Genomic DNA, 25899 nt, shown 5'->3' with positions numbered 1-25899 from the left:
GACAGTATATGGCTTACCGAGCTGCAATGCCCACACCTGGGCCAAAGTGCAGTACTGCAATGCGGCTGAACGTCTAGCACCCAGCACTAATGCTTGAGATACACTTGCTGTCCAGCATCTGGTTGCGGAGTCTGATCACTAAGCCTCCCGTAAAGGTACACTTAAATGGAAAATGAAAGATACAAGGGGCATTGTAGTGCTTGAGCCATTGACCTCTGGAATTTTATGTGATGCAGCAGAGAAGGAAGAAGCCCTTCTATGCCTCACCAATCAGGTCACATCATTGCTTCTGGTGAAGACATGTTGAGATGCAACTCAGCATGTCGCGCACAATATAACTGGTAAGAGGCGACATCACATTTTTAACATGCCTTTTGAGTTCTCTAGTGTACAAGCACACACCGAGTATTGTAGAAGTGAAATGAACTAAATTCAAAAGTGCTCAAATGTGATAAATACAATGTGAAATGTGGAGCCATGGTGGCCCCATTAGTGCTATAGGCCAGACGGCGCCCTGCGTGTGTGCACACTTCTATGAAGTGCCCCCCCCCACCTCCATGTTGCCTTGGAGGAGGTGGAAATCAGGCTGCTCACTTCTCTGTTTAAAGGGCAATGAGAAGCATGGTGGTCGGCCTCATTGACAGGCACCTGTTGGGGACCTCCTTCAGACTGCGGTCTCTGCATCGCTGCATTGGCAACAGTGGTTACTGGCACATGTGGAGCAGATGAAGGCTCTAGCAGAGGGACTGATTAGGTGGAGGAGGATGAGGTTGTTGAGAAGGTCTTGCCACCTTCACCCTCCACAGAGACCTCCACAGCCCTAGAATGGCCTTCAGGTGGGGTTGATGGGATTGCCTGCTGGGGTGCAGCAGTCATCCAATCCAGCAATTGCTGTGCCAACAGTGTGACTGTCCTGTTAAGGGTTCGTAGCTCCACATGTATTCCATGAATGGCAGTGCTCATACTCTGAGCGGACTGATCCAGGCTACTGAGGGAGGCTTGCACCCTTTCCTGGCCAAGACACTGCTCTTGCATCCGCTCCAAGTGCTATTGCATGTGTCTCTCCATGAGATTGACCAATTTCCCATGGTCAGAGCTCATGCGGTTGAGCCCCCAGGACAATGTGGAGCTCATGACAGCGATGGACTCCTCCATTCACAGTCCAAGAACTCCCACTGCCTCAGGGAACTCTGCCAGATATCCAACCATCTGCTTCTGATTGGACAAATGCTGTGCCCCAAAAGGTGACTTCTGAGGCTACACGTTCCTGCCCATTGGAGCATCATCATGACTTTCCTCCCGCTTCCAAAGGGGACTGCCTCCTCCTGCACTGTGATGTGGTGCCCTTCATCCTGTGCCACCAACTGTAAATGCATGGTACATCTCTCCCATGTGCTGGTATCTGAGTTGGCAGGGTGTGAGCTAGCGTAATGTGTTTCTGCCTCCTCAGACATCTCTTCCTCCTCTTGGGCCCAAGGGATGATCTGGCCTGGGACGGGATTGTGGGAGGGGTGGGGAGACTGAGCAAAGCTAGGACCTATTTGAGACAGAAATGAGATATTTAGGTATAATCCTCCTTGTAATGAAAGCACGTCTAGTGCACACCACTACCTTAAGCATGCTCACGCTGCCCTCATGACACAATTCCATCCTTGAGCTCTCTCTCATGCCAACGTCCCATTGTGCTCAGCAAAGTGACAGCATGACCTCCACCATTACCACCATGTGCCAAGGCAATCTCAACTCCACCATATCACCTGCCACTGGAGATTCAACATTGCCAGCAGACAGCTGGTCAAGCACCTAGGCAATCTCCATTTCCACCTGCTCCACTGAGCGCATGCGCCTCAAGGAGCCTGGCCCATCTCCTTGGCATTCTTTTGTTCTGCAACCACAACAGGAATTTATGTTACTCTCATATCTAGTTCACGCAGAGTTATTGCTCTCGCAGTGCCTAATGACATCTGTTTCAATGTGCAGCTTCATTAGCTGATTACACATCCAAGCCTCAGTGTTGACGGAGAATCATTTGACAGGTCTTGCACCTTATCTGCAGCATGCAGATGTGACCCTTCCCTTGGACCTCTGTGCCTACGAATCAAACTACTTGTCTTGCCAGGACACAGCAGGTCACTGGACCTTTTGTGGCACTGAATCCACAATCGCTGGTGGTCTCCTGTGGTGCTCACTGCTGTTGCAGTCCAAACGCATGCCTTCTTGGTAGTGGCAGGTGGTTTCCAATGGCCAGCAGGGTGTATGATTTCTCTTCTCCTTTGGATCCCCTGTACTTAGACTTGCAGTTCCTGGTCTGAAAATCATGGGGTAACTTGCCTCATCCCTTACAAAGCAGCTCCTCTGTGCTACATTCTATTAATGAGAATGTAAGGAGAAAAGGGTCATGAGCAAATCAGAATTCATTGCTCTAATTCACTTTTGTGTGCTTATTTGCCATAAACATTTACATAATTTCACCCATTCACTCATTGTTAATGGTGTGGTTGAGAGAAGGGCTCTGCACATATGCTTGGTGTCCTGTATGTTGCGGCTATCACTCCAAGGCGACATGCTGTCCTCAATGACAAATGACAGCCCGACTGGCTTATTCCATTTTATTCAGGCTGTCATGCTGCAACACTGTGCAAATGTGAGGGATCTGGTCAAGCTTTCACAGTGTGGGCACACCCAGAGGGACGAGTGGCAATAGGGCAAGTGGATGGGATAATGAGCATGGCAATGTTGTTCATTCATCCACCTAGTCGAGCCACTGCATATTATTTGCATTAAGTAGCGGTGGCAAGACAATGCCATCTCCACAGCTGTGTCTTGAGAATCCACTCAGAGGCCAGAGTTTTCCAGCCGCCCCCCCCCCCCCCCCCCCCCCCCCCCCGCCCCCCGCAGCCGGTTTCCCCGAGGCAGAGCCGGCGAACCATGGAAATCTCCTTTCCCACTGCCAGGACCAGCCAGAAGATCCCTCCCAAAAGTTCAGCACACTTTTCATTAGGCAGCAGCAATGACAATTTTTCCACAGCGAAAGCCCATGATGGGCCATCTGTTCTCGGATCATCTAATAGCTGGACATTTACAGCTTTGATACTTTCCTGAGAACCCAATAATGTCTCCTCCAAAGCTTGAGAAGTTCAGCATTAAAGACTTACTTCCCAGACTTCTTAGAATTTTCAGATGGACGTTTCAGAAGGGGCGCTTTTTATATGCGCCCAAGTTGTCCAACCCATGCTGGCCGCCTCCAACCCCTCACCACTTCCACGCTTGCCTACCCTGACTTCAAATCCAGCCCACCGCTACCCCACCCCCACCCCCACCCTCCCCCAACCAAAAAATGGAACTGCGGGCTGTCATTTTTAAAGGTCGGATGTGCAAAGCTGGGAATTTACCTGACCCAGGAGTGAAAATCTGAGCCAAAGTGTCACCTAATAGGCTTGCCAACAAAGTTGAAACCCATGGAACAAAAGAGACGGTGACAGCATGGATATGGATGTTGGCTGAGTAGCAGAAAGCAGACAGTAATGGTGAATGGTTGTTTCTCAGACTGCAAGAAGATATACAGTGGGGCCTGCAGGGGTCATACAGTGCGGTTCTCCATGATTAGTAGTAGCACCTCTGCTTTTATCTATATGTACTAATTACCTAGACTTGGGAGTACAGGCGCAATTTCAAAACTTGCAGAAGACGCAAACTTGGAAATATTGTGAACTGTGAGGAGTACAATGATATAGGGGACATAGGGAAGCTGGTGGAATGGGCAGCCAAATGGTCGATGAGATTTAATGCAAAGCAGTGATACATTTTAGTCTGAAGAACAAGTGGGGGTAATATGAACTAAAAGGTACAATTCTAAAGAAACAAGTGCGGGAACACCGATACCTTGGGGTATTATGTGCACAAATCATTGAAGGTGGCAGGGCAGATTGAGAAAGTTGTTAAAAAGTATATGGGATCCTGGACAAAATAGAATCACAGAAATTTTACAGCTCAGAAGGAGGCTATTCGGCCCATCATGTCTGCACCGGCTCTCCGAATGAGCAATTTACTTAGTGCCTTTCTCCCCATAACCCTGCACATTGTTCCTTTTCAAATAACAGTCCAGTTCTCTTTTGAATGCTTCAATTGAATCTGCCTCCACCGCACTCTCTGGGCATGCATTCCAGACCTTAACCTCGCACTGCATGAAAAAGTTTTTTTTCACATCGCTTTTGCATCTTTTGAAGATTGCTTTAATTTTTTTTCCCCACTCGTTCTTGATCCCTTCATGAGTAGGAATAGTTTCTCCCCATCTATTCTGTTCAGATCTCTCATATAAATTGAGGCATAGGGTGCAAAAGCAAGGAAGTTATGACGAACCTTTATAAAACACTGGTTCAGCCTCAACTGGAGGATTGTGTCCAATGGCAGGCACTAGACTTGAGGAAGGGTGTGAAAGTTTTAGATAGGCTGCAGAAAAGGTTTCCAAGAATGGTTGCATTGTTCTGTTATGTGGAGAGATTGGAGGAGCTGGGCTGTTCTCCTTAGAGAAGGGAAGGTTGAGAGAGATTTGATAGTGGTGTTCAAAATCATGAGGGACCTAGGCAGAGTGGATAGGGAACAGCTGTCCCCATTGGCAGAAAGGACAAGAGCCAATTTAAGGTGATTGGCAAAAGAAGCAACGGTGACATAAATGGGCGACCCCTTATTTTCAAACAGTGACCATTAGATCTAGATTCTCCCACAAGAGGAAACATCCTTTCCACATCCACTCTGTCAAGTCCCCTTGTGATCTTACACGTTTCAATCGAGTCGCCTCTTACTCTTCTAAATTCCAAGAGCGATGTTTCCCTTTTGGCGGCCCAGTGCAAAGTTTCAGTTTGGGGCCCTTGTATTTTATGAGGCAACAATTCTAGAATCATAGAATGGTTACAGAAAGAAGGAGGCCATGTACCCTATCATGTTTGTGCTGGCTGTCTGAGAGCCAGGAAGAACTTTTTTTATGCGGTATGTGGTTATGATCTGGAATGCACTGCCATTAAGGGTGATGGAGTGGAGGAATACTTGCAGACTTTTTTACATATAAAGGCATTATGGTGCTTTTTTTTTCAATGAATTGGATCTTCACGTTGAACAGATTTCCAAAGTGTAGAAAAGCCAGGCATGCCAACCTCATCGAGCTGGGTGTCAATAACAATTAAGAAAGTTAGTCAAACTAAACATAAATATTAACCTTAGTTGGACTTCTCTTGTAATTTCTTAACTTAAATTTTCTGTTGATTTTCTCTCTCACTGGTTTACCTTTTCAAATTATTTTGAACTCTGCCCTTTCTAACTGGCTACAAGAGCAGGTCAGATGCTAGGAATCCTGTGATGATCCTCCTGTCTTCCCAAAGCCTGTCCACCACCTACAAGGCACAAGTCAGGAGTGTGATGGAATACTCTCCACTTGCCTGGATTAGTGCAGTTGCCACAACATTCAAGAAGCTTGGCACAATCTAGGACAAAGTAGCCCACTTGATTGGCACCCCATCCACAAACATTCACTCCATCCACCAAAGTAGCAGCAGTGTGTACTATCTACAAGATGCACTGCAGGAACTCACCAAGCCTGCTTGGGCAGCACCTTCCAAAACCATGATGCTACCATCTAGAAGGACAAGGGAGCAGACACATGGGGACGCCACCACCTGTAAGTTCCCCTCCAAGCCACACACTTTCCTGACTTGGAAATATATCACCTTGGAAATATATTGCTGTTCCTTCACTGTCACTGGGTAAAAATCCTGGCACTCCCTTCCTAACAGCACTGTGGGTGTACCTACACTACATTGGCTGCAGCGGTTTAAGAAAGCAGCTCACCGCCACCTTCTCAAGGGCGATTAGGGATGGGCAATAAATGCTGGCCTGGCCAGCGACACCCACATCCCATGAATGAATAAAAAAAACTGTTACATTCAAAATAATTTCTGCAGTTATAAAATAAGAATTGAGCATCACAGCACCTGGTCTTGGGTGTGATAGTCCCGTTTAACTCCTATACAACTGTCATGAAATTGTCCTGCCGATGCCTGTGTTAATAATACTCAATTGGCCCTGATTACCCAGCTGTACAAAGTATTAGTAAATGTGCAGCTAGTATTATTAAGGTACTATGGAACCTGCTCAGCTTCTCTAAATTTGCCACAACAGTGATGGAAAGTTCAGTTAAGTGGCTAAAGGTTTCAACCACATTCCTGCTGAAGTTTCATGGTGGACCGGGACTAGCTGTGCAGAAATCTAGGGAACTTGAAAGGAAGTAACAGGTTTAGTCCTGTAAGAGGTAAAAATCAAGAGTATGGAATACAGCTGGGGCTTGCCTGACATGTCACTGTTTGAATGGTAAGGAGGAACAATTAACATTTAATAGGATTGGGTTGAGACATTTCCCACATACGTTTAGACATTTGGTAATACAGAACTTGAGTATTGCTAAAAAAAGAGACATGTTGAAGCCTTTCATCTTGCACTCATCAGGACACTTTGCAAGAATACCAATGTAAGGGGAAAACAACAATTTATACTGTATGAGAAGAGAGTGTTGATTGGGTTGGCAAGTGGACTCTGATTGGTAGAGGCATTGCCATGGGGAATGCACGATGATGGCAACTGACAGTTAATTGCCAAGCATTGTCTGGAATTTAAACCAGACAGCTTGTCCCTGATTAGTCATGGCATTGCCCTGAGGAATGAGTCAGCGAATGGTGCCCATTTATTTTGTTTACTGAAACAGGCGCAATATGTGTAAATGTTTTTTCTGTCTGCAAAGAACAGGGCCTGGTGTATTGATATATGTAGCTTCCAATACATGCAAATGCGCCACACTGCAAGCCCAACTGACAATCTTAAATTGGTTGTCAGCGTAATTCTTAGCACACTGAGGATTATTCAGCAAATGTTGTCCAATTGCAGAATCACATCTAATATTCAACACTGTTTTGAGATTTGCAAGCACAGGCTGATTGGGTACGGTCTGACAGATCGTATCAAACAGTGTGCCCCAGCTGCTATTCGCAACGGGCAAGGTACAGACCGTACCCAAGCTACATATATTAATACACAGGGCCCTGTTCTTTGCAGACAGAAAGAACACGTACCCACATTGAATCTGTTTCAGCTAAACAAAATAAGTGACAGCCATTCGCCGACGCATTCCTCATGGCAATGCCTTGACCAATCAGGGTCATGCTGCCTGGTTTAAATTTCAGACAATGCTTGGCAGTTAATTGTCAGTCACTGGTAAATTCTCCATGGCAATGCCTCTACCAATCACTTGCCAACCAATCAGCACCCTCTTCTCTTACAGTATAAATTGTTGTTTTCGACTTATATTGGTATTCTTGTGGTGTCCTGACGAGTGCAAGACAAAAAGCTCTGCCATCTCTTTTTTTCAGCATTTCTGATTTACGTTTAATAAGATTGGGCTGAGAATAATGTTGGAAATAGACTGAATTGTGACATCCTCCAAATTGAATCATCTGGCTTTACTGCACATACTTCAATGCTTGCAGCCTGCTGTGTTTCTATTTATAACTTATTCAAATTCCATTTGTTTTAAAAGATACTCCTTAAGCATTACACAATACCAAAATCATTTCTGTGAGGAAACGGTCAAATTACTGAAGCACACGGCTTATATTTTATTAGTGCAATGCTTCAATTTCCCTACTCTCGGTTTTATTTCAGTGGGAATGCTAATATATGGTGCATTTGTGCAAAACTAGAGTCAAAAAGAGAAAATGCTGAATGCACACCGCAGTTTTGAAAAGAGACTAAATGGAATATTTCAGGTGAAGATCTGTTACAAAAACTCATGTGTGGCATAATGGAGTTACGGAAATAAAGAGGAGACAAAGAACAACAGGTAAAGCTCACAGGTCACATATGCTGAGTAGCAGTGCTGGCAAGTTTCTTTTGTATCTACAGTGGAGAACTGTGGGGAGTTTTGTGCTGAGGGCTGCTACATATCAGGAACTGGATTGACAGTGTCCACAAAAATGTTTTGTAAGATCCTTTCAACCAGCAAAGATATTTTCCTATTTTCATACCGGTCTGGATCGAATTTTACAACCCGCGAGCGGGCATGCACCCAACCCGATCAGGCGTAAAATCACGCGAGATGATGTCGGGCAAGTGTCCCAATGTCATCGTGCACTCGTAAGATATTTCGCTCGGTGGGCACATGCAAAAGTTGGAAGCGCACCCACTAACAATTAAAGGGGCAATTAAGCCCATTAACAGCGCGATTGTCTGCGATTTTTCATGGCCCGTCCAACTTATGGTTGGTGGACAGACGAATCAGCCAGGCGGCTTTTACATTTTTCATCAAAGCTCATCCAAAGGCGGGATGAAATCTCCGTTATGAAATAAAATAAAAAGAAATATCTATGGACAGCATTTATGTGAAGTGCCCTTTCAGGTGCTTAATTGTGATGCATGGACATGTTTTTTTGCAGCTTTTTACACCTTTATTTCATCATTTGCAGGTCTGCAGCTCCCTGAGGCAGCTGTCTGCCTTCAGGGGGCTCTCTCACAGTGCTACCCGCGCCCACGGTGACGTTATCGCCCACCCTCTTCCCGCCCCCACCCCAGCAGCGCTGAGCTTTTCAGCACGCATTTCACGCTGACTGGCCGTTAATTGGCCAACCAGCATGAAATTGTGGTGGGGGTCCGATTGCAATCGGGCGTCTGTTTCCCGGCTGCTCCCGGGCCCACCGATTGCGCGCGCCCGATGCCCTACAAGTTCAGGCCCAGGTCTCAGGGATAAAAGACCAGCTCACAGCGAGAAGCATCTCTGTACAGGAAATTCCATCATTTTCAGGATGCATAACATTTATTATGAATCAGAATCTTTCGTTAGTTCCAGAGGACCACTGCACAGATAGGGTGAACGTTGTGTGATCACAGCTGACACAGGCATGCAGCATTACTGGGGATGGTCTTAGTAACAGATGGTGATGTAGTTCACTGCTAAGATCTGAGCTTTCAACTTTCCTGTTCAGCTGGAGTTAAGTACTTTCTTTTACAAAAAAGTGCGTTTACAGCATTGTATACAAAAATCTAAAATGGATTTTTAAAAAAGTTCGCTTGGAGACAAGTACATTTATATACAGACCTTCTCTCAGGCAATTAAATTGGTAGGTGTAGACTCCAGAATAAAACACACAGTCTGTGAAAAGAAAAAGCTTGCTTGGAGCAAATTATCTTCTCATTCTATGCTTCCTTATGTTTTTCAATGATATTGCACTTAAACTCTTGTCCTGTGGCATGTGCCAGGATATTAAGAAAGAGTGAAAGAAATAACTCAAAGGTGAATATATTTTGGGAGATTTTTTCCAATTTCTAATAGAGAGCTTTGCCCTGCAGTAGCACACTTTGGAAATTCGAAAGCAACATGTATTAAAATTTCTGACATGGAATCCCAGCGAGTTATCCTTCACCCCTTTTCTCTCAGCTTTGAGGCCTGCCAGTGACCACTGAAAAGTAGTGAGTAACAACAGCATTTTAATTCATTACTGTGGCTGCTGTCAATCATGCGTCAACTCTATAGTTTGAAAATGTTGCTTTTCTCAGAAGCACACTGTTTGCTATATGGGTAAAGCTGTGGTCACACAAACACAAGGATCTCCCTTAAACATTTATGACTGGATGATTTAGGGACTTTTGTGCCAAATACTAGGGAAATTACCCGGTAGATTGTTCGGGTTATAGTGGATCCTGCATAACTATAATTAGAAATAAAAACATTTGTCTCAAAATAATTTCTGAATACTTCAAGGATAAGAATCATGAGATAGCACAGCACAGAAGGAGGCCATTCGGCCCATTGAGTCTGCCTTGATTCTTTTGAAGTAATCCAGTTAGTCCCACTTCCCTATTCTTTCTCTATATTGCTGCAACTTTTGCTCTTTTAAGTATTCATCCAATTCCCTTTTGAAAGATAAGATTGAATCTGTTCCCATCACCCTCTCAGACAGTGAATTCCAAATCCTAACCAGCCGTTCCACATATTGTCTCTGGTTCTTCTGCCAACCACTTTAAACCTCCACCTTCAGGTTATCAGGAATTCCTCATGGAAACATCCTCGGCCTAACCATCTTCAGCTGCAACATCAATGACCTTCCTTCTGCAAAAAAGTCCAAAGTGGGAATGTTCATGGGTGTTTGCACAGTGTTCAGTTCCATTCACAACTCCTCGGATAATGAAGCAGTCTGTGCCCACTTGTAACAAGACCTAGACAAGTTTCAGGCTAGAGCTGATTAGTGGCAAGTAGCATTTGCATCACACAACTGTCAGGTAGTGACTATCTCCAACAAGAGAGCGTCTAACCACTGCCCCTTGACATTCAACAGGACCACCACTGCTGAATCCTCTACTGTCCCGGGGATCACCATTGATGTGCTATATAAATACTGTGACTGCAAGAGCAGGTCGGAGGTGGGAATTCTGCAGCGATAAACTAACCTCTGACACCATCTACAAGCACAAGTCAAGAGACTGATGGAATACTCTCCACTCACCTGGATGAGTGCAGCTCCAGCAACACTGGAGAACCTCAATATCATCCAGGACAAAGCAGTCTGCTTGATCGGCAGTTCAGCCACTGCCTTAAACATTTACTCTCTCCACCACCCATGCACCATGGCTGCAGTCTTTATCACCTACAAGATGCACTGCAGCAGTTCACCAAAGCTTCTTTAACAGCACCTTCCAAACCTGTGACCTCTACCTCCTAGAAGTGCAAAGGCAGCAGATGCATAGGAATGCCACCTTCAAGTATATAATCCCCTCCAAGTTTTACAGCATCCTGACATGGAATATACCTCCATCCCTGCAACATTGTTGGGTCAAAATCCTGAAAGGCACAGCCGTTCAGGAAGGAGGATTACCACAACAATCTCAAGGGCAATTAAAGATGGGAAATGAATGCTGGCAATGCTTACCAGTGACACCCACATCCCGTGAACAAATAAAAAAAACTATCAAGCCATTGGAAACAGTTTTTCTTTATTCACACCATCTAAAGCCTTCATGGTTTTAAGCTCTATCAAATCTCCTCCTAACTTTCTCTGCTCCAAGGAGAAGAACGCAGCATCTCCAATCTATCCACGTTACTCTAATCACTCATTCCTGAACCATTCTAGTAAATCTCCTCCGTACCCTCTCCAAAGCCTTCACATCCCTCCTGACGTGTGGTGCCGGGAATTCGACACAATGGGCCATAACGTCCGAGCTCCAGGGCATGGTATCTGGGGGGGTGTTCCAAAGATGTGCAGGCGAGTCCCCCAGATTTTCCAAGATACGGATTGCATGGCAATTGCCTGGGAAGTGCAAACTTCCAATGGGCAATTGCCCTGCACTGAGAACCATCTGAGAATTGTGATTTTAAATTGCAAATTTCAGATGGCTCCAATTGTCATACATCAATAGTTACCCAGATAAAATTAGAAGAATTAAAACCACTTCTAGATTCTTGGTAACTATTGTACAGCCAAACATTAACCACTGACAGGGCTCTACCCACACCCCCTCTCCCCTACCATCCCCGCCACCCTCCACCCCACCCCCACCCCCCACTACTGCCCCCCACTGGATTGCCTCCCTACAGGACACCCCCAGGCTCCCCATGGGACTTCCCCAATCCCCCTCCATTGGACTCCCCCCCCACTCCCAGGGGATTCCCACCCCCATTATGGGACTTCCCCCAAACCCTAACCAACCCTCCACCAGGCCCAGAACACCAACTGGCCGACATCCCCCGGCTGACCTACTCACCCACCACCACACCCCGGCTGGCCTGAATCCCCCACGGTTACGATTGGGATGGGTGGAGTGGGCAACTTATCAAGCCCCACTACTCCACAGGCCGTACTATCAATTTAAATGTTTAACTTTCTCACCAAATTGGCCAATTATGTACCTATACCTCTGGTACCCAAAAGAAAAGAGACTCTGACCAGGCTTCTTTCAAAAAACTCAAGAATGATTAACTTATTTTAAAACAAAACTTCTTTTAACAAGTTGCAAGTATTAGTTAAAACACAATTGTAATTGGGAAGTATAACTATCCTTTCCTAAAGAATTCCCCCAGCGTGCATGCACACACATACACACACGCAGACAAAGGGTAAACAGATAGGGCAGAATTTTCCCCCTGTCAGTCGGGGGGGAGTTCAAGATCGGGCACATGGAGGCGCGCCTCCAATCGGCGCCCCCAATTGGGGGCGCGCCGCCATTTTACGTGGGCGGGCCAATTAAGGCCCGCACAGCGTGACGTCCGCCAGGAAGCGCTATGCAGTCCCTGTGCGGCAGGGGGGGATTCCCTCAGCAGAGAGTGCACCCTTTCACGCATGCACACGAAAGAGCGCACTCATCTCCCTGAGGGTAAGTGCTGCCTCTGGGAGATCGGCTCCACATTAAAAAATGTTAAAAATAGAAAAATAAAATTTCCCTGACGTGTCCCCTCATGTGACACTGAGTTGGGACATGTCCATCACTTCGAGTAACACTTTTATTAAATTTTTAAAAACCTACATGAAACCTCATCCCACCCGCGGATAAGGTTTCATGCTTTTTCTGAAGTCCGCCGGGGCTCCCGGCCTGCCCGCCAAACTTAAGATTGGACGGGCAGGTCCTTTAATTACGTTAAGTACTTTGTCAATGGCCTCAATAGGCCAATGACAGGTCGGCGGGCACACAGCTGATTCGGCTGCACCCCTGCTGGCCTGAAAATGGAAATGACACGGGGTGACGTCAGGAGTTCCGCCCGACATCATCCCGCGTCATTTTACGCGTCGGTGAGCGGGCCCCGCTCCCCGCTCACTGACCAGGAAATCCTAGCCATAGAGTCTCTCTGCAGAGATGGGCTTTGAAGAATGGTTGTTATAAAATAAAGGATAAAGTCTGCAGGTTTTCGACACTGTCGACCTAGAGTTCCCTCGGTGGATGTCTGGAAGTTCTCAGCAACTGCTTTCAGCTTTGCAGGTCCAAATGTAGACTAGTTACACTCAGATGAAGGTTCTTGGGTTTCAGGTTGATAGCCACACACAATTTTAGGCAAGGTAGAGAGAGGGAGCCAGCTAGGGTAGCCTTCCTTCCTCAGCTTGTTCCCCAACAAGACTGCCTTCAAAGCCAGCAAGTTCACAACTTAAGTTTTTTTTTCCTCTCACCCATGTGATTTCCAGCAAGTTACCAACTTCCTTTTCAGTTTTTTTCTCCATCAGTTAAGATGATTGCAGTTCAAAACAACCAACCAGATCTTCCTGAAGTACCATAAAGGTCAGGTGATTTCCTGGAAGAGGCCTGCTTGCTGACAGTTCCAAGGTGAACTTATGATCTTTTAAAAAAAAATTCTAGGTTAAATCCAAATGTCCAGATTGTGCCATGTCCTTCCATTTTGTAAATTAAAAATTCAGTCTTGGGAGATATGATTCTAACACCACCCCACTCCCCACCAACTGGCTGCTCCCATCCCCCGCCACCACCCACCCCCCACCCTGACGACTGACCAACTGTGCTGAATTCAATTTGCAATATGCCTGCCCATTCCACCAATCTCTGTGTGTACTCTTGAAGTCTATTACTATCTTCCCCACTATTATGCCGTCTGCAAATTTCAAAGATGTGTCCTGTACCCCCATGTATATCAAAAACAACAGTGGCCCTGTTACTAAACCCTGGGGAACACTACTGTACACCTTCCTCCAATCTGAAAATTAACTATTCACTACAACTCTATTTTCTATCCCTTAGTCAATTTTGCACCCATACTGCTGCTGCCCCTTTTATCCCAGAGACTTCAATTTTGCTGACAAGTCTATTATATGGTTCTTTATCAAACCTCTTCAAAGTCAATATACACAACTTTGGCTGCACTGCCCCATCATCAAAAGACTCAATGAAGTTGGACAAACACAATTTGCAATTAACAAATCTTTCCTGATTCTCCTTTATTAGTCCATGCTTGTCCCAGTGACTGTTAATTTTCTCCCAGATTATTGTTTTTAAAAACTTCCCCACCATGGATGTTAAACTGACTGGTCTGTAATTTGCAGGTTTATCCTTCTCCCCTTAACACTTGCAGTTCTCCAGCCCTCTGGACCCTTTCCTGTATCGATGGAGATCGGGAGATTGTGGCCAGTACCTCCAGAATTCCTATCCTGTCCCTCAGCAAACTCAGATGTATCCCATCAAGATTGGGTGATTTCGTCATTTTAAGCATTGTCAATTTTTCTAGTTGCTCGTTTTTATCAATTTTTGTCTCATCCAGCAAATCAACAACCTCCTCATTTACAAATTTTTGGGAAAGCCCTTTTTCTTGCTAAAATGCTGTGCAACGTTCACGAGTTCTAAAAAATATGCATACCTTTTTGATAACATATAACAGACAACTGAAAGGAAATAAGATATCATCCAGATTTTCCATCCTAATAAAACACAATGAAGATTAGCATAGCATTTATCGTTTTATATTTAAAATGGAGATTAATCTTGCATTTATATACATTAATTTTCATTATTTTAGTATTTTTATTTGAGGTAAGTGGTAAATAAGTATTTGTTGTACTCATATGAAAGAAATGAAAATTAGGGATGGTCCCCAATCAGGCTTTTATTCAGTTTTGATATGAGTTTTCCCTGTCTGGGCTGCAGAAGTTGGCTGGCATAGTAAGAATGTCATTCAAAATATGCTTATGCTTTTAAATACCAGCTCTTGACTTTTTGATGCGAGCTTAATTGCAATTAATGCAAAAATCCAGCATTCAACGAAACTCACAGGAGGTGAAGGGTGAGCTTCTGTTTTTCCAAGGCAAGCAGAAGAGCAGCACAACTTGAGCATAACTTGTGATGCTTCACAATTCATGGGCATTCTCTTCCTTGCCAAAAGTCGCTAGACAATTGATACATTAATAACAGTGACTGCGGAAAATTCTGGACTGATGTGACATTGCCAGTCTCACTAGCTTTATGACTCATTTTCATTAAAAAGCCACAAGTCACTGTTAACTGAATGCTAATTTATTGAAATATGATTGAACAGGAAGTACAAACAGAGAAAAAGTCAGACGGGACTTGATCAACTTGTCCATCCAGTCCTCTCCATATTCTCCTATCTACCATGAACAGAATCTCACTACCCACCCTGTGTGACCTAAGTGTCTTTCTGGGAAAGGTAGAATCACATAACGTGCAACCTAATTCTGCTATCATGTAGCTTTCACAGGTAACCCCTGGTCCCGTTGAAATAATTTGTCCACATAAACACAATTTAACCCCTTCAGTATACATGGATCAAATTGCCCAAATTTATGCTTCTTCAAAGTCTACAGGGACAGCTCTTTAAGCATACTTGGGTAGCCGAAGTTCTTTAAACTGGGAATCAATCTTGTGGCTCTCCTCTAAACCCCCTCCAAAGCCTCAACATCCCCCACCATGTAACAACAAAAACTGGACACAGTATTATAAATGAGGCATAACTAAGGCTTTGTACATGCTCAATACGATTTGTTTTAAAGTGAATTGTCCTATGAATACAAGTTAGTACTATGTTTGCTTTAGATATAACGGCATGGCATTGGTAATAAACTTTTAGAGAATAATGCATGATAACATCCAGATCTTTTTCTTTCAGCACTGGCTTCAATTTTGTTCCTGACAGGCTTTATGGGCAGGATTTTCCCCCCATTGGGGGGGGAAGCTGAAGTGCGGGTGCGTGGAGGCGTGACTCTGATCGGCGCCCCCAACTGGGGATGTGCTGCCATTTTATGTGGGCAGGCCAATTAAGGCCCGCCCGCCCAGCGTGACGTCTACATGGAAGCGCTATGCGCTCCCTGTGCGGAAGTGGGGGGGAAATACCTAAACCCGAGAGTATGCTCTTTCACGCACGCGCACGAAAGAGTGCACTCATCTCCCTGAGGCTAAGTGCTGCCTCAGGGAGATCGGCTCTACTGTCAAAAATATTAAAAATAGAAAAAAAAAATTCCCTGACATGTCTCCTCATGTGACACTGTCACATGAGTTGGGACATGTCCAGAACTTTATAAAAAACTTTAATTAAATTTTTTAAAACCTACATGAAACCTCATCCCGCCCATGGATGAGGTTTCATGCTTTTTCTAATGCCCGCCAGGGCTTCTGACCTGCCCGCCAACCTTAAGGTTGGACGGGCAGGCCCATTAATTAGTTTAATGACACTGTCAATGACCTCAATAGGCCAATGTCAGGTCGGCGGGCACACAGCTGATTTTGCTGAGCCCCCGCCCACCTGAAAATTTAAATGGAGTGCGGGGACATCAGGAGTTCTGTCCGACATCACCGCGCGTCATTTAGCGCATCGGCAAGCCGGCCTCGCCCCCCCACTCGCTGACAGGAAAATCCTGCCCTATGTGTATTAAGTATTCAAAGTACCCACATGCAGAATACTACACGTTTCTAAGTAGGAAGGACATCACTTGAGAAATATCGGCCCATTCTCCCAATACATTGACAGAGCCTAAATGAGTAGCAGCAACCAAGCAGGTAAACTACATAGGAAGAATGAGAAAATGGCTACTAATAAGCAAGAGGTGAAGAGGAACCAAGGAAATAGCTCAAAACATTTTTAAATTGATATCATCCATCATCTTGTTTTGTCACCATCTGAAAAGTGTAGCGCTAAAATTATGAACCCAAAAGTTCCTGGGCCAGGCTGTGATTTTGGACCACCATGGCAGCTACAGATGTACAAAAATTTGGGCAGACCAGAGTTCTGCCCGTTTTCAACTCTGTCAGAAATACCGTCATTTTCAAGGGCATATAATACCATCTAAATGAACAAAGCGTGTCATGAGATTCATTTTCCTCATTTACACCCTTACCAGCATTTAGCTCTGTGTCCATAGTACCAAAAATACAAAGGCAGCAACTATGCACTTGATCAGTGTAATTGAACAAAACCAGCAGAAAAAGAAAGGAGAGAATTTAAAATGTTTCTGATCACTTTCCAGAGGCCATGGTTCCGTTAGCTTTTCAGCAGCTTGCCCTAGTAAAATTCCTCACCCACACCAGTTGCACTCAAATGGTGGGCGTCTAATCAGAAAAAATTAATCTACCGCAGGGTTCGGAACAGAGTGTAGGGAGGTCGGCAGCTCACAAGCAGAAACTCCAATCTGACCCAGGTGTACCCAGTCCATCACAGAAATTTCTGCTTCAAAGTCCTCAATGTAACACAAACACGAAGGAAAAAACAGTAAAAACTGGGAAATAAGAATACTGGTCCAAACTGGCTTTTCCATCTGGGAAACACGAAAGCTTAGAGTCACAGAGCCACACAGGTCTACAGCCCAGAAAAAGGCCCTTCGGCCCATTGAGTCTGCGCCGGTCAAACAAGTACCTAACTATTCTACTCCCATTTTCCTGCACGAGGCCCATAGCCTTGTATGCCACGGCATCGCAAGTGCACATCCAAATACTTCTTAAATGTTATGAGGGTTTCTGCCTCGACTACCCTTTCAGACAGTGAATTCCAAATTCCGACCACTCTCTGGGTGAAAATATTCTTCCTCACATCCCCTCTAAACCTCCTGCTCCTTACCTTAAATCTATGCCCCCTGGTTATTGATCCCTCCACCAAGGGGAATAGTTCCTTCCTGTTCACCCTATCTATGCCCCTCATAAGTTTATACACCTCAATCATGTCCCCTCTCAACCTCCTCTGCTCCAGGGAAAATAACCCCAGTCTATCCAATTTCTCCTCATAACTAAAACTCTCCAGCCCAGGCAAATTCCTGGTAAATCTCCTCTGCACTCGCTCTAGTGCAATCACATCCTTCCTCTAATGCGGATTCCAGAACTGCACGCAGCACTCTAGCTGTGGCCTAACCAGCGTTTTATTCAGTTCCAGCATAGCCTCCCTGCTCTTATATTCTATGCCTCAGCTAATAAAGGCAAGTATCCCATATGCCTTCTTAACCACCTTATCTACCTGTCCCGCAACCTTAAGGGACGAGTGGACATGCACACCAAGGTCCCTTTGATCCTCGGTACTTCCCAGGGTCCTACCATTCATCATGTATTCCCGTGCCTTGTTTGTCCTGCCCAAGTGCATCACCTCACACTTATCCGGATTAAATTCCATTTGCCACTGATCAGCCCATCTATATCCTCCTGTAATCTAAGGCTATCCTCCTCACTATTTAGCACCCCACCAATTTTCGTGTAATCCGCGAACTTCCTGATCAACCCTCCTACATTCAAGCCTAAATCGTTTATATATACCACAAACAGCAAGGGACCCAACACCAATCCCTGTAGAAACCCACTGGACACAGGCATCCAGTCACAAAAACACCCCTCGACTATCACCCTCTGCTTCTGCCACTCAGCCAATTCTGGATCCAATTTGCCAAACTGCCTTGGATCCCATGGGCTCTTATCTTTGTTATCAGTCTCCCATGTGGGACCTTATTAAAAGCCTTGCTAAAGTCCAAGTAGACTACGTCAAATGTATTGTCCTCATCTACACACTTGGTCACCTCTTCGAAAAATTCAATCAAATTGGTCAGACATGACCTCCCCTTAACAAAACCATGCTGACTGTCCTTGATTAATCCCTGCCTCTCCAAGTGTAGATTAATTCTGTCCCTCACAATTGTTTCCAATAGTTTCCCCACCACTGAAGTTAGCCTGACTGGCCTGTAGTTCCCTGGTTTATCCCTTCTTCCCTTCTTGATTAACGGTACCACATTGGCTGTCCTCCAGTCCTCTGGCACCTCTCCTGTGACCAGAGAGGTATTGAAAATTATTGCCAGCGCCTCTGCTATCTCCTCCCTTGCCTCATTCAACAGCCTGGGATACATTTCATCCGGGCCTGGAGATTTATCTACTTTTAAGCCTGCCAGACCACTTAGAACTTCCTCCCTTTCTATGCTAATTTCTTTAATTATATCACAGTCCTTCTGCCTGATTTCCATTCCCCACGTTGTCCATCTCACTTGTGAACACTGACACAAAGTATTAATTTAGAACCCTACCTACGTCTTCCGGCTCCACACACAAATTACCACTATGGTCCTTACTGGGCCCTACTCTTTCCCTAGTTATCCTCTTACTCTTAATGTACTTGTAAAATAACTTTGGATTTTCCTTTATTTTACCTGCCAATATTTTTCATACCCCCTTTTTGCTCTCCTAATTTCTTTTTAAGATCCCCCCTACACTTTCTATACTCCTCCCGGGCTTCCGCTGTTTTGAGCCCTCGGTATCTACCATAAGCCTCCCTTTTTCTCTTTATCCAATCCTGTATATCCCTCAACATCCAGGGTTCCCTGGATTTGTTGGTTCCACCCTTTATCTTTTTTGGAATATTTTGGCCCTGTACTCTCCTTATTTCCTTCTTGAATGAGTCCCACTACTCTGACGCAGATTTACCTAAAAGTAGCTGCTCCCAGTCCACTCTGGCCAAATCATATCTGTTCTTATTAAAATCGGCCTTCCCCCAATTTAGAACTCTGATTTCTGGCCCATCCTTGTCCTTTTCCATAACAACCTTGAATCTAACGGAGATATGATCACTATCTGCAAAATGCTCCCCCACACTGCCACCTCTACCACTTGCCTGGCTTCAATCCCTAAAATTAAGTCCAGGCCTCTTGTAAGACCTTCTATGTACTGGCTTAAAAAGCTCTCCTGGATGCATTTTAAGAATTCTGTTCCCTCTAAATCTATCACACTATGACTAACGCAGTTAATGTTGGGGAAGTTGAAATCCCCCACTATTACTATCCTATTATTTTTACACTTCTCTGAAATTTGCCTACATATCTGCTCTTCTATTTCTCTCTGACTGTTTGGGGGCCTATACACTGTTACGTGTTACACAGGAGATATGGTGCAGAAACAGGCCATTAAACCTCACAAAAGAAACTTAACTTTACAGGAAAATTTGTGTTAGGATTGCTTGAAAGAGGCCTAGCCCATTTTCTAGGGTCCAGGCTCAAACTCTGCTGTAGTCCCAGATTTGGAAATTTGGCGTGAACCTTGAGTGCAGAGGATTTCCTGGTCTTATGAACAATATCTGTTTACGTGGGCTAGAGAAGGGAAGTGATAAAGGAACAAACATGGCAAACTGGAAAACTGACAAAAACTGACCAACACACAGGTGTCAAATACAGCTTCAAAAATCTGAGACCTGCTAAAGACCACAGGGATGATTTTTGTTAGCCTGTTCAGTTGCTAACGATCCTCCAAAGTCACCAAGATGGGGTCTTGAGATGAAACACTGGTTTAACATGGGTTTAACACAAGACGTCATCGAGGAGTATTACCTGTACTAGGAATAATCACCCAGAGGCTTGTTTAGTGGGAAGATTGGCACTTTAGGGCGAAATCTTCAAGGCCCATCGAGGCAAGCCTGGAAGCATGGTGGCCCAAAAACAGAAAAGAAATCCCATCAGGATGGCTCAAAGATATGTTTCTGCCTTTGAAGGATTCTGTAGGAGGTGGGGTGACACCAGGACTGGTCACCCGACCAGTTGTGGTGGGTAGCTAATTCAGTCCTTTGAGGGCTTAAGTAAGGGCACTCTCCTGACACCGTCAGGGTTTTCCAGCCAGTGTAAGGAATACCCATTGAGTCAGGAGGCTGTCCGTAGGATGGAGAAGGCCTTCCAGGGGTAGGCCAAGGGGATGCAATACTTAATGTAATCTCCCCATATCCCTGCAGCCACAATTGCCAAATGGCCACCACTGCGGCCACAGATCATCCTGTGAGGTAGTCACATTTTAATTTCACACGTTTAAAAGTCTTCAGAGGGTGTCTCCTGTTGGCCCTCCAAACTTGGCAGCCCACCCACCGTCCTTAGTTGGATGCGGCTCCCGGAGGCAGCCACTTTACAGGCCACTTCTTCAAAAATCTCCCTCCAGGTCCCACCACCAACATTTGTGTGTTACCAACTGGCATTTCATCACAACAGCAGGATCTGGGCCTGAGAAGAAATACTCAGATCAAAATGCCGCCTAGTGATCACTAAAGAGGCTTCATGGCTTTTTGGCACTTATCTTAATGCCCTCCTTAAACAGCAACCGGCTGTTTGTGAGTAAAAGTGGTGTTAACATTGATTTCAAGCACTGCATAAAGGGATTCTCACCATTTCATGTTCATTGCTGCTTGAGCTGCAAAGAGGATCACTGAAACACATTGGGAGACATCTAGTCTTTGCCAAGACTTAATGAACACTCAAGCAATGCCTATTCTGGAAATTCTCTGAGGGGGACTTCACATGAAAAGATTAATGCTGTGTTACTCCACTTCATAGGAATCACCAGAAAAAAAGGAGTGTTTGGTCATAGCCATTATTTTAGAACTGCCCCTTTGATCAGAGTGAAGACTATAGAAGGACATGAGGCAGAGCAGCACTATTTTCTGAGAGAGAGAGGGAAAGGAGAGCAAAGTGACATCCATCTCCCCTGCAAGTCCAAGGCATCCCTCCTCCTCTGGACCTCCAATGCCAAGTCTGCGAACTTGTGATCTGTCTCACTTAGTCCCTGGGCCACCCTGCAACATGTTGCTATGTGCCAGGCAGCACTCCACACTTTCACTAGTGGCGGATGAGAGGAGCCCACATCTATTGCTCCACAGAAATTGCATCTAATCAGCATTTGAGTGCTAAACCTACAGGTCTCTGGTTCAAGTTCAAGCAATGATAATCAGCAATTAGGGCAAAAATTGCATATTCAATCCAGATTTTCAAATACAACAAAAACAGAAAATGCTGCAAAAACACAGCAGGTCTAACAGCATCTGTAGAGAGAAAAACAGAGTCCATATATTCATACGGACTCGAAACGTTAACTCTGTCTTTCTCTCCCCAGATGCTGTTAGGCCTGCTGAGTTTTACCAGCATTTTCTGTTTTTGTTTCAGATTTCCAGCATCCACAGTATTTTGCTCTTAGCTCAGACTTTCAAATGGCCTAGTTTCATCAGCATTGCACCCATTTAGCACCTGTTTTCATTCATTGACCAAAATGATACCCCACAAATCCTCCTTGGATTTGGGTGGTGTCAAAGAACTGAAGGATTGCAAAGGTTACATCCTGTTTAAAAAAATGGAGAGCGATTAAATCCAACAACTACAGGTCTAATGTCGATGATGGAGAAACTGAACAATAATTCGGAACAAAATTGATTGACATTTGGAAAAATAAATAAATAAATGAAAGTCAGAATAGATTTCTTAATGGTGTTTGACTAACTTGATCAAGGTTTTTGACGAAGTAGTGGAAGGGGTTGATCTGGATGGTGTGATTGATGTTGTGAATATGGACAGAAATAATGGCATTTGACAATGTTCCATATAATAGACATTAGCAAAATTAAAGCCCATGGGATTAAAGGGAAGTGACAGCATGAATACAAAATAGGATAAAGGAAAGAAAACACAGATTAGTGATTGATTTTTAAACTATAGAACTACATTGTTGCCATGTTCATGGCGATTCGTGACAAGCATGCATGGATTGGTCTGCTGATATAACATCATGGCGAGTAGACCATAAGACATAGGAGCAGAAATTAGGCCATTCGGCCTGTCGAGTCTGCTCCGCCATTCAATCATGGCTGATAAGTTTCTCAACCCCATTCTCCCACCTTCTCCCCGTAACCCTTGATCCCCTTACCAATCAAGAACCTATCTATCTCGGTCTTAAACACACTCAATGACCTGGCCACCACAGCCTCCTGTGGCAATGAATTCCATAGATTCACCACTCTCTGGCTAAAGAAGTTTCTCCTCATCTCTGTTCTAAAAGGTCTTCCCTTTACTCTGAGGCTGTGCCCTCGGGTCCTAGTCTCTCCTACTAATGGAAACATCTTCCCCACGTCCACTCTATCCAGGCCTTTCAGTATTCTGTAAGTTTCAATCAGATCCCCCCTCATCCTTCTAAACTCCATTGAGTATAGACCCAGAGCCCTCAAACGTTCCTCATATGTTAAGCCTTTCATTCCTGGGATCATCCTCGTGAACCTCCTCTGGACCCTCTCCAGGGCCAGCACATCCTTCCTGAGATACGGGGCCCAAAATTGCTCACAATATTCTAAATGTGGTCTGACCAGAGCCTTATAAAGCCTTAGCAGCACATCCCTGCTTTTATATTCTAGTCCTCTCAAAATAAATACCAACATTGCATTTGCCTTCCTAACTACCGACTCAACCTGCAAGTTAACCTTAATAGAATCCTGGACTAGGACTCCCAAGTCCCTTTGCACTCCAGATTTCTGAATTCTCTCCCCATTTAGAAAATAGTCTATGCCTCTATTCTTCCTACCAAAGTGCATGACCTCACACTTCCCCACGTTGTATTCCATCTGCCATTTCTTTGCCTATTCTCCTAACCTGTCCAAATCCTTCTGCAGCCTTCCCGCCTCCTCAATACTACCTGTCCCTCCACCTATCTTTGTATCATCTGCAAACTTAGCCAGGATGCCCTCAGTTCCTTCATCTAGATCATTAATGTATAAAGTGAAAAGTTGTGGTCCCAACACTGACCCCTGCGGAACTCCACTAGTCACCGGCCGCCATCCTGAGAAGGACCCCCTTATCCCCACTCTCTGCCTCCTGCCAGACAGCCAGTCTTCTATCCATGCTAGTATCTTGCCTCTAACACCATGGGCTCTTATCTTACTGAGCAGCCTCCTGTGCGGCACCTTGTCAAAGGCCTTCTGGAAGTCCAAGTAGATAACATCCATTGGCTCTCCATTGTCTAACCTACTCGTTACCTCCTCAAAGAATTCTAACAGATTTCTCAGGCATGACCTCCGATGAAACCATGATGACTTTGCCCGATTTTACCATGCACTTCCGAGTATTCTGAAATCTCATCCTTAATAATGGACTCTAAAATCTTACCAACAACCGAGGTCAGGCTAATCGGCCTATAATTTCCCGTCTTTTGCCTCACTCCCTTCTTAAACAAGGGGGTTACATTAGTGATTTTCCAGTCCTCTTGGACCCTCCCTGACTCCAGTGATTTCTGAAAGATCACCACTAACGCCTCCACTATCTCTTCAGCTATCTCCTTCAGAACTCCGGGGTGTAATCCTTCTGGTCCAGGTGATTTATCCACCTTCAGACCTTCCAGTTTTCCTAACACCTTCTCCTTAGTAATGGCCACCATACTCACCTCTGCCCCCCGACTCTCTTGAACTTTGGGGATATCATTTGTGTCTTCCACTGTGAAGACTGATGCAAAGTATCTATTCAGTTCCTCCGCCATTTCTTTGTTCCCCACTACTACTTCTCCAGCGTCATTTTCCAGCAGCCCAATGTCCACTTTTGCCTCTCTCTTACCCTTTATATATCTAAAAAAACTTTTGCAATCTTCTTTTATATTACTGGCTAGTTTACCCTCATATTTAATCTTCTCCCTCCTTATTTCTTTTTTAGTTGTCCTCTGTTGGTCTTTGTAGGCTTCCCAATCCCCTGGTTTCCCACTGCTCTTTGCCGCATTGTATGCTTTCTCTTTAGCTTTTATGCTGTCCCTGACTTCCCTTGTCAGCCATGGTTGCCTCATCCTCCCTTTAGTATGCTTTTTCTTCCTAGGGATGAATTTTTGCTGTGTCTCCCAAATTACTCCCAGAAACTCCTGCCATTGCTGTTCCACTGACTTTCCTGCTAGGCTCATCTCCCAGTCAATTCTGGCCAGCTCCTCCCTCATGCCTCTGTAGTTGCCTTTATTCAACTGTAATACCGTTACATCTGATTCCAGCTTTTTCCTCTCAAATTGCAGGTAAATTCTATCATATTATGGTCACTTCCTCCTAAGGGTTCCTTCACCTTAAGCTCCCTTATCAAATCTGCCTCATTACACATCACTAAATCTAGAATTGCCTGTTCCCTAGTGGGCTCCACCACAAGCTGCTCCAAAAAGACATTCCACAAATTCCTTTTCTTGGGATCCACTACCAACCTGATTTTCCCAGTCTACCTGCATAGTGAAATCCCCCATGATCACTGTAACCTTGTCTTTCTTACACACCTTTTCTATCTCCTGGTGTATCTTGTGCCCCACATCCTGACTACTGTTCGGAGGCCTGTACATAACTCCCATTATGGTTTTTTTACCTTTGCGGTTGCTCAACTCTACCCACACAGATTCTACATCATCTGACCCTACATCATTTCTTGCTATCGATTTAATTTCATTTCTTACTAACAAAGCAACCCCACCCCCTCTGCCAACCTGCCTATCTTTTCGATAGGATGTATATCCTTGGATATTTAGCTCCCAGTCCTGATCCCCTTGCAGCCATGTCTCCGTGATGCCCACCACATCATACCTGCCAATTTCAATCTGCACCACAAGCTCATTTACCTTATTTCGTATACTGCGTGCATTCAGATACAACACCTTCAGTCCTGTATTTCCCGTCCCCTTTCTCATTGTCGTCCCTTTATCTGATGTGCTTGAAGTTAGATTCCTAGCCCTTTCCAAACACTCTGTCCTATTTTGTGTTCTGGAGACTTTAATAGCCTCTCCTGGGCTCTCCTTTCTTTTCAGTTTTTTCATAATTTTCCATGAAGTTGAATCCACCCCCCCACACGCTAACCTGCTGCTTTGTTTCCCATTAGTCATACTTCTTGGAGTTTTACCCTTCCCTCCCCCCCACTTTCTAGTTTAAAGTCCTGTTGACCACCCTATTTACCCTTTTCGCTAGAACATTGGTCCCAGATCGGTTCAGGTGGAGACCGTCCCAATGGTACAGATCCCTCCTGTTCCAATACTGATGCCAATGCCCCATGAAATGGAACCCCTCTTTCCCGCACCACTCCTGTAGCCACGTGTTTACTTCCCTTATTCTCGCGTCCCTGTGCCAATTTGCACGTGGCTCGGGTAGTAATCCGGAGATTA

The 25899-nt window shown here is 44.9% G+C and overlaps 2 long non-coding RNA genes across 2 annotated transcripts in view; one reads left to right on the top strand and one right to left on the bottom strand.

The window, feature by feature from the left end:
- The window catches only part of LOC144685946 (uncharacterized), a 34196-nt gene extending 18232 nt beyond the window's left edge, over window positions 1–15964 (bottom strand). The window contains exon 1 of the long non-coding RNA XR_013577823.1: window positions 14795–15964. This is a non-coding gene — a long non-coding RNA (uncharacterized LOC144685946). The remainder of the gene's footprint in view (window positions 1–14794) is intronic.
- The window catches only part of LOC144685944 (uncharacterized), a 137019-nt gene that overhangs the window by 97353 nt on the left and 13767 nt on the right, over window positions 1–25899 (top strand). The window lies entirely within an intron of this gene.

Source organism: Cetorhinus maximus, chromosome 10, assembly GCF_964194155.1.
Source record: "Cetorhinus maximus chromosome 10, sCetMax3.hap1.1, whole genome shotgun sequence".
Lineage (NCBI taxonomy): Eukaryota > Metazoa > Chordata > Chondrichthyes > Lamniformes > Cetorhinidae > Cetorhinus > Cetorhinus maximus.
The sequence above is the reverse complement of the archived record's forward strand: the minus strand, read 5'-3'. Positions and strand labels throughout refer to the sequence as shown.